This window comes from Castor canadensis, chromosome 8, assembly GCF_047511655.1.
Source record: "Castor canadensis chromosome 8, mCasCan1.hap1v2, whole genome shotgun sequence".
In the NCBI taxonomy this organism is placed as follows: domain Eukaryota; kingdom Metazoa; phylum Chordata; class Mammalia; order Rodentia; family Castoridae; genus Castor; species Castor canadensis.
This window is the reverse complement of record NC_133393.1, coordinates 28,173,563-28,182,352: the sequence shown is the minus strand read 5'-3', so window position 1 is coordinate 28,182,352 and position 8,790 is coordinate 28,173,563. Positions and strand designations below refer to the sequence as shown.

The following is an 8,790-nucleotide window of genomic DNA, read 5'->3' as shown; positions in this document are numbered from 1 at the left end:
CCTCATCCTGTCAACCATCTCAGCCACCCAGACCCATTATCTTTGATTTCCCCCAGCTCTCCACTGTAAAACTAAGAGTTGGGGACCACTCCTTTTGAGTCTTTGCTCCCATTTCCTGTGTGGTGAACAGGAAATATTTCTCTTTCTTCCCTCCCCCCCACACCTTTTGTCTACACTTTACCCTGTTATACTAAAATAAATCCTTGCTAAAACTTTCACCTTGTGAGACTTCTTGTTGTGAGATACCTTGAAATGCTTTTCAATGTTTGTGGATCTCAAGGACCGGAGATTTTGAGGCTGTGGGAGCACCCTCATCTGTCCTCTGGTGACAAAATCATCTCCACTCACAGGAAAAAAATGTGCAAATGATGTGAACACTGACTTCACAGAAAAGGAAAAACAAATGGCTCCAGGAATATGAAGAGATTCTTAATAAGAGGAATTCAAAACTGAAACTATAGAACAATGTGAAATTAAGTTTTTATCTATCAGATTGGCAAACAAAAAAGAGAGAAGGAAGGAAGGAAGGAGAGAAAGAAAAGAGAAAGAGAGGGAAGAAGAAAGAGAGAGGGAGGGAAAAAGAGCCTAATACCACACACTTATGGATGCAGATATACAAGTTACTTTATTGTAACATTATTTGTATTGTTAAAAGTAGCTAATGAGATAAAAATAACGTATATCCATAAAAAGGAATACCTGGAGACACAACAAGAAGAAGCGCCTTCTACGGTATTGATATGAAAATCACAGCAACTTACACAAAGTGAAAAAGGCAAGGTGCTGTAGAATGGGATTGGAAAGCATAAAGTATGATAAAAAATGAATTCTATTGGCTTGTACATGAAAAAGTATTCCTTGAATGGAACTCAGACTCTAATAAGGTCGCTCAGGATCCAGAATCAGGTGCTACCCAATGAGCAGAAGAACTGGCGGGAGGGGGGTAGACTTTGGCCACCACTTGTACCCTCAAATAGAGTCATTTTGAACTATGGACTATTTCTGAGTGAATGTTTAAAAACAGAGAGGTGCTGCTGTCCCCTTGGACAAAAAGTCTTGCTTTTTAGATATAAGGAAAAACCTCTCCCCTTTAGGACTACACTTGCATTCAACCTCTCGTTATTAGGCTAAAATGCCCAGTTACTCCCTCATTTGGGAAATTGTTCTTCCAGCTTCAGGAATTGCTAAGATTTCCAATGCTGCTTAAAACAAAGCTGGCAGCGGTGGGATTCGAACCCACGCCCCCGAAGAGACTGGAGCCTTAATCCAGCGCCTTAGACCGCTCGGCCACGCTACCATATAGATAGAGATGTGGAGCTTATCTTGATAGTTTAAAAGAGGCAATTATGTTTCTCGACTAATTTTTTTTTTTTTTTCTAGAATATTTTACACAAATGATCCCCAGCACCCGCAAAACCTGCAAACGGGCTCCCGGTCCCGAACGCTGTCTTGCAACTGAGGACAGCGTTTGCTTCCTGGGCTCTGACACCCGAGCGCCAGGCATCCACCAAACGCGAACAGAACCGTGGGGACTCCGAGCACGCGGAGTCCAACCGCCTCCAGTTGCGGGAATCCTCAATGGGAAGTCACTATTAACGTCTGAAAGCCGAAAAGAGAGGCGCTCCCTTCCCAACCCACTTGAAACTCCAGCCATTGCTTTGTCGTCTGTGCGTGATTTCGTACTGGCGAAAGCCATGAAAAGAAAACCGTGCGTAGGACCCGCTTTCTGCTGAAGATGTTCCCGGCCTCCATCCCAAAACCCAGAGCGGGGATCGGCCACGGGCAACGTGTCCTCTCCAAGCTCCTTTTAGCCCAGCCCCTCCCCCACCTCCCCCCCCCCAATCCCCGCTGGAAGTTTTTAAACTCCAGCAGCTCCATTTACCAGAGGTTCGTTTGCTACTCAGCTAAACTCCCCGATTTTACTGTCTTCATAAGTAAAATGGAGACAATAAAACTTGCTTAAAAATGATAGCAGAAGCTTTGTTTTTAGTTCATACATATAAATTGCTAAACAGAGTATACAGCGCTTAATAAGCACTCGGACTTTTACCATCCTATTTGTTGTCACTAGTGTTCACAGACAACTGTTCTGTGTCGTGTCCCGTGTTTTAGATGACATCGTGAGATATCCCATTCTACAGATAATTAAAATTTAAATTTAGGTAGCTTTAAATTAACTAAATTTAAAATTAATATTTTCACAGGAAAAGCAAGTGAATTAATTTTCTTAAATTAATAGATGGCACAAGGAAGATTTACACTTCAATCCACCCACAATTTCAAATTTAGGACATTTTGCACCTTGTCAGATGGCCGTAAGTTGAAATCGAATATATTATTTCTACATTCTCAGCTCATCTCTGCTTATTCTGGAGCTATAGACTTGGAGGGGGCCTTCAGGTGTCCTGGTTAGGGACGTCGGTTATGAGGAGAACCCTGGCAGGGGAGGGACTGCAGCTCCAGAGCCCATCAGCCTTCTGTGTCATGCAGTGGATCCCGTTCAGGCCTCTCGTTCTGTGTCACCTTCTAGTTACATCTTTACACATGTGGAATGAAACAGTGTGAAATCCCATGAAGTCGATATCTCCTATCCGTAAGTGGTGTCTAGGCATGATGACAAAATCCACTGTGTTGCATATTTAATAAAGGGTAAAATCTTGAAACGATTTTGGTCAATAATTGACATTTTCAAAGCAACAGTAGATATATGACATAGTATTCTTTGTCATTCTATTCCCTATTGTGAAAAATTCAAGTTTTCAGAGATGCCATATAATCTTCAAAGAATTAGAATCAATTGTTTCACCAGGAATTGAAAAGTCAGTGCCTTCTTAGCGCAGTAGGCAGCGCGTCAGTCTCATAATCTGAAGGTCCTGAGTTCGAACCTCAGAGAAGGCAGTAGTAGTTTTGTTAGTCACTCCATATTAATAAATATCTGCTGAGAAAGGAGCCTGACGACAGAGAAAATTACCCAAAAAAAAAATTACCCAACCCGTTAACTTTTATGATATGAAATCTAGATTCCAGGTATATAGTCCTTCAGAACTTTCTCTATTTTCTTGTACAGTTTTTTAAAATATACTGATCACAGGGAATTATGTAACATCATCTATCTGTACCTAATACTGTAAATCTGCTTCAGTTACATACCACTGCCCTAGAAAATTACCACAACTTTAGCTGTTTTAAATAACAAATACAGAATATTATCTTATATTTTTGGAGGTTAGAATCTGAAACGGGTCTTAAAGAGCTAAATCAAGGAGTTCCCTTCCTTCTGGAGTTTCTAGGGAAAAATCTATTCCTTGGCTTCACCACATTCTAGAGGTTGCTGCATTCCTTCACTCGTGGAGGCATAACTAACCTATGATTCTGTTATGACATCTTCTGCGATGGGGGATGGGGGAATGGGGAGGGGGACATTGGGGGTAAAGAGGTGGAAATCTCCTGCAATCTGATTAATGCTTTTCTTTGATGGCCAGGCATTGCAAACTCAGGTGTCTCCACCAAGTGGCGCAGTTTGAGGAAATTGGCCCCATTTACTGGGTATCTTTGCCTGCATCCTACCAGAGAACCAAACTCTTGGTTTCAGTTGCTAAGGGCACCTCAGTTCCACCAAAAAAAAAAAAACCAAAACAAAACAGTTGCTAAGGGCATGGGAGCTGCATTTCAAATGCGGAAGGCTTCTGCAAGAGTAACCCCACCACCACCATTCCACCAGAAACCTATCCAAGTTATAACTGCCCTGCCCTGCAGGTGAAAGCAATATAGACTTGGAAATTGATCAGCTTCTGGACAAGCTGGGGGCAACTACTGTGGACACATTTCCAAATACGGGGCAGCAATCCCTGTACACCATGTAAATGCAGTTACTACCACAGCAGCCTTGGAGAAATACCTCAGCTATGTGTTCACATAGCCAACGGGGTTCCATTCAGACCTAAGCACCTTCTTCACAGTGCAGACAACACAGTAATCGGTGTGCTCCCATGGCATGATGGACTTTAAGATATGAGGAATGATGATAGTGTGCTGGAATGGATGACTCAAGCAATGACAAAAAGTTCATCAGGAAGGACAATGTGAGTGGGACCCCTGTCTTATGAGAGCCATTTGGGCCTTAAACCCTGCACTCCAGTGGAAGGTAAGCACAGCTCTGTGACATGTGCTAGGTGATGCAGAGCTTGTGGGGTGGAGGACTAGGATGCCACCTACCTTAGGACCTGAAGAATCTCTATCTCAGTATATCCAACCATTCTTTTTTTTCCTGATGAATGTGCTCCCCAAGGATGGTCTGTGATTGTGGCTGATGTGGTACCATCCACAGGGACCCCCACACTGTAACCCAGAGACATTGTGTCCTTCAGGTTGTGAAAGTTGCTGACACCAAGATGAAATTGTTCTTGTCCAAAAGAATTGGTATTGAGAAATAGTGAAGAAGAACAATTCAGGCCTGCCAGTCTGTGTTAAGTACTTTACTTTCTAAAAACTCCACAAGAAATGTCTTCACATTTTAGGTGTACCCATGCTTTAGAGGCCTTTCAGTCCTTTGCTTTAATCTATCTTGTGACATGTCAGGAAGGATCCCTGCGTAAGAATGAGCATTACTGATTTCTATTGACACTTTGACTGTACCATGCCCTGTGTGATTTCTCTTTTGACCACTGAATAATAAAAAACAGGTTGAGATTGCATATAATTGGACTAGACAGGACTTCATTAACAGGACTCTGACAGGACTGTACCTGGGCCCATCCAGGTTATTTTTTTTTCCTGGGGAATTCACTGGGTAGTTGAACATTTGCCCCTGAAAGAAGGTTCTTGTTGTTCATGTCAGTAACCCTAGAAACAGCTGGATAGGACCCATTGGCAACCCATAGCAAACTCCTGGAAGGGCAAGCTGAAAACTGATTTTATTCTGCTATCATTATTCCAGTACTGGGAATAGGCATACTAGCCTTAGAAAAAAATGGTACCCAGTCTGTTTTTTATTATGGTGGAAACTGTTCATGTTACTGTCCAAGCCATCCAAGACTAACGTGGATCACTAACCTCACTAATCCAAGGGAAGATGGGTAACCAGACAACTCTCCATTATCTATTGGTAGAATAAGAGAGCATCTGCATTATGGCCAATGCCTCTTGCTGGGTGTGTAAAACTGAACCCTTGCTCGATGGGTGACAACTGTCTGCTATGCATTTACCAAAAAGAAGGGCTTGCAATCATAAATATGCATCTTTTGCAGCCCAAAAGCATCTCTCAAGCAACTGAGAGCCATTCTCAGGCACATAACCATCAAAAGAATAGGACCTCTTACTTGGTCAAGATGTATTACCATTTTGCAAACTGCCAGAATTGATTTGCTAACAATTTAAAAGATATTTTCCTTTTATAAGAATGTAGGCCTGCAATTTCTTTCCTGTATGACTTTTTCTGGTTTTGATATTAGGGTAATGGCTGACCTTATAAAGTGAGTTTAGATACATGCCCTCCTCTTTTTCCTTGCTGAAAAAAACATGTGTGTAGAATTGGTATTGTGTATTGCTTCAATAGTTGGCAGAATTCACCTCAAAGTCATCAGGGTCTAATTTTTTCCTATATAGTGTCAATGGACAAAGTTAAAACAATTTCATTTCAAATTTTTGTTATTATTTACTTATTTGTTTTGAGAAGGATTTCCCTGTGTAGCAGAAGCAATTGATTCATTAGCATCATGTTATTTCAAATTAGTTCTTTTGTGTAAGGATTAAGGCAGAGTGAACCCCATTATCATGTCCATTGAAGCTGACTTTTTTTCTTGTAGGTGGTAATGAGCTTTGAATTCAGTGCTTTGCACTGGCTAGGGAGGGGCTCTACCATTTGAGCAATGCCTCCAGACTCAAACTGGTCTTTTTAGCTGTTATCTCCCTAGCCCTGATTTTTCTAACCAAAGCTCAAATAAACAACTTAGTTTCAGTTCAATGACATGAAACTAGCAGGAGTGACTCCATTTTGATTTTTATCAGCTCTAATGGGACCTCATGCAAGAGTTTAATGCAAATCAATGGTTTCCTATAATTTTTATTTAATACTAGCAATATTTGGTGTATCTTGTATTGTAACAAATGACTAAAGTCTCTGCCTCCACATTGACATGGTCTTTTCCCTGAATGTCTGCATTGCTATATTTATTTTATTTTTCTAAAAATAAAGATTTATTATTCTTTTTCTTTTGTGTATTTCTATATTTAATTCTCCCTTTTTACTCTTATAAAAATACCAGTCACTGCATTATGTCCCACTCTAATCCAGTATTAACTTCATTAAAACAGGATTACTTCTGCAAAGAGCCTGTTTCCAAATAAAGCCACATTCCCAGCAGGTACTAGGAATTGAGCCTTCAACATATCATTCTGGGGGCACTATTCAACACACAACATGCTTAGAAAATTTATGAATAAATTTAGAATAATATCTCAGAATGTTGTAAAAGGATTGAACACTTAATCCCAAATAATTATTTGATAAATGAGAACAATGATATAAACAATTTAGTGAACTTTATTGATTGCTTATTTATGAGTCAAATATCCTTTTCAAATATTTCATGTGTATTTGCTTATCAAGTCTTCCCATCAGCATTATTGGTGAGCTTGTAACTATTTTCCTTTCACATGTAAGGAAAGTGATACCCACTGGGCTAAAGCAGTTGCCAGAGGTGCCTTGGCCAACACAGAGCAGCTGAGGCTTGAATACAGGCAGTAGGACCTACTTCAATAAGGTCTCAAAGTGAACAGATGTGAGATTAGGCATAGTTAAAGGATAATTTTCTAATTATTTTACCTTGCTATTTATGGTATTTAGAGTAATGTAGTAGTCACTGTGATTTTTTCATTAAGAGTTAAAATAACTTTAAAACATTTGCCAGTATTTTTATCCATGCTATAGGTTGATGCTCCAACCTATACACCCCTCATATTCTTTCTTTGCTTTATTTTTCTCCACAGTTTTCATCAGTATCTGATAATTTTTGTACATATTTTGTATCACCCCCCACACCACAGTGATTTTCATTCTCTTTGTTTAGTGCTTTGTTTCCTGCCTCTAGAAAAATGCCTGGCAATACATCTTCCAGATTTCAAAGAACTACCAGTTTTGCCATGGTTCAGATCTTAATATTTATTTCTGCTCTTCACTTTCTCAAGCCAAAACTCACTGAAAAAAGTGTATGTTCTTTATTTTATTATAGCAATAATTGCTAATTAAAGCAGTATTTAATGGAATTTCTAATTATTTTCTTTGGGGATTTTTATGTTAGTATTGTATTACCTTGAATGTCAGGAGGATGTGGTATGTGTTACTTATTCATTGTAGAAACAGGTAAGCACAACAAAGTGGACATTAACCCATCAAACATATAAATGTTCCTGCTCTGTGTAATAAACAAGTATAATAAAGATTTAATTGTAGTTTTGTTATAAATATAACTTGTGAGAAAAACTGGATAGGACTAATACTGTATATTGCTAATTTTTAGCCCTACTGACAAAACCTTATGATTCATAGACTCCTTCCATACAGTATTTGGTGCTGTATTTAGTATTCAGTACTGATTTCAGTATGCAGAAATTGTAGCATTGGTTCAAATAAAGTAAGCTAAGGACTTCCAAATAAGATTCTCAAGTCTGAGACTGTACTTTCTTATATCTGAGCTTTTTATGACCTTCATCCTTTTTGGGATTTGAGAGTACTGTACTTGAGAGAAAGTTAAAATATACTAGGAAACAATGAAGCAATTAAATGTTTAACTTTCAGAGATATAGTAAGTACTAATATTAGAACCTTTTGGATTTAATTTCTGGGTCTGGTAGTTTAATCAATAAATTCCATAGGTCTGTGTAATATTTTAACTGTGTAAAACTCATTTGCTAATTTATAACCTGTACTAATGTGTCTGTCTGCCTTTTAAACCTGTTGCAATAACTTTGCTGAAATATTAACATATTAGTAAAACTTTTCTTTAAAAAAGTATATGCCTGGCACATAGAATACAGACAGTTAATATTTGTTGGATTAATGAATGAATGGATGGATGAATGGGAAAGGAAAAGGCATTGAAGTTCCATGAATCCCTAGGGCCAAGCTAATTGCTTTAGATATTTGGCTCAGTTCTCCAGCCTGCTCTTTTCTCACAGCATTCATAACCTATCTCTGCCAGTGTTTACGTCTAGGAAATTTTAACTTCCAGTAGATCATCATTTGTAAGGTTTTCTAGTTCTTTCCTTGAGATTAACATAGACAAGTAACTGTTCTTCCTTATGTCCTCTTCAAAATGGCAAACACAGAGCTGGCCACCTAAGACCATGGTAGAGTGTTTGCCTAGCATGAGGAAGCCCTAGGTTTTGCCCAAGCAACACACACACACACATACACAAGCACTCTACACTCTACACTCTAATTTTCCTCTGTAAGTGAATGCTGGATTGATTACTTGTTGATTTTTCTTATCTTATAAGATTAGTTATGGTCTGGAGAACTCATATACATCAGTACATCTGAGTACTTTAAATTGAACACATTGTGGCTGTGGCTGATCAAAAACGTTTTACTGTCGTTATATGTTAAATTATGTGAAGAGTGACTGAGGTAAGTTTGGTGAACTATTCGTTGGTAGGGTTTTGAATTTGAACTATTATCTCCCTAAGAACTGGCTTCTTTTCAAAAGTAAGGAATCTGACCTGATTGCAGTGAAGCAACTTGTATAAAATTGTGTTTTATAGTAACTGTTGTAAATGTGGTTGGAAAATGGA

The 8,790-nt window shown here is 38.9% G+C and overlaps 2 non-coding genes across 2 annotated transcripts; one reads left to right on the top strand and one right to left on the bottom strand.

Moving 5' to 3' along the window:
• Positions 1–1,215: 1,215 nt before the first annotated feature.
• On the bottom strand, positions 1,216–1,297 carry Trnal-aag (transfer RNA leucine (anticodon AAG)). Its single transcript has one exon. It is a non-coding gene; the product is annotated as a tRNA-Leu (tRNA).
• A 1,528-nt stretch (positions 1,298–2,825) lies between these two features.
• Positions 2,826–2,898, top strand: Trnam-cau (transfer RNA methionine (anticodon CAU)). Its single transcript has one exon. It is a non-coding gene; the product is annotated as a tRNA-Met (tRNA).
• The last annotated feature ends 5,892 nt before the right edge of the window (positions 2,899–8,790 follow it).